Source organism: Rhagoletis pomonella, unplaced genomic scaffold (assembly GCF_013731165.1).
Source record: "Rhagoletis pomonella isolate Grant_MI unplaced genomic scaffold, Rhpom_1.0 Rhpom_scaffold_00012, whole genome shotgun sequence".
NCBI lineage: Eukaryota > Metazoa > Arthropoda > Insecta > Diptera > Tephritidae > Rhagoletis > Rhagoletis pomonella.
Window position 1 is genome coordinate 17,358,980 of NW_023458566.1, and position 967 is coordinate 17,359,946.

Genomic DNA, 967 nt, shown 5'->3' on the forward strand with positions numbered 1-967 from the left:
ATTTTATCAATTTGACTGAGTTAAAATTTTAAAATAGGTGGCAACCCTCCTCAAAAATATTTCCACCAGTTATCTTTCTTAAACCTCTTTAATTTGATGCACATATTGTAATAATTAATTTATTTTATCAATATAATTGGGTTTAAAAATTTTCAAATAGGTGGCAACCCTCCAATTTTTTTTCGATATCATTGGTTCTGTTATTATACCGAAAAATACAAAAAAAAAATATTATTCAAATCAGTTCAGCCGTTCTCGAGTTTTGACAACCGTGACATACGAACACAATATTTTTATATATATAGATGGTTCATTCCGTAACCATAACTTCAACAAATTTTCATCTAAATTTTGAACTCCTTAGTCTGAATATATTAAAAAATTCTGGTTTTACAGGTACATTGGATATGTAATTCTAATAAAACAGGTGCAAGTTTTAAGCAACTAAAATCGTTTTGATTTTTAATGATTTTTCTCACGCGGCTTTTGCATTTTTTTTTCATATAAAAGGTGCAGTTTATAACAACTGGCGTTTATTTTTTTTAATTTTGTTTGCAAAAGGTCTTTCGCTTTTAATCCCACAAGAAATTTACTTTTATATGGTAAACAGTGCAAAACCCCGTCAGCAAAACCAATTCGTTAAAAATCAAGGCGTTCAAAATTAAAATAAAAATGTGTCGAATTTTTCAAAGTTTTGTATAAAGTTATGGTTTGTAGCGGATCTAGTTCTTACGAGTTTAAAAAATAATTCAGGCTACATTTTATTTCGGGTAGTAGTTGAGAAATTAAAACTTCGGTAAAACATCGATACATCGTTTTTATAACCGATGTTTTTTAACATCGATGTTTGTTGTGGGAACGTGGATGTTTTTAAGAGCGATGTTGTATCTGTAACTATGGCGCCTTTTGACTTTTTTCGTTGCAAAACTCATAACTTTTTAACTAAAGCAGATATTTTAAGAATTTA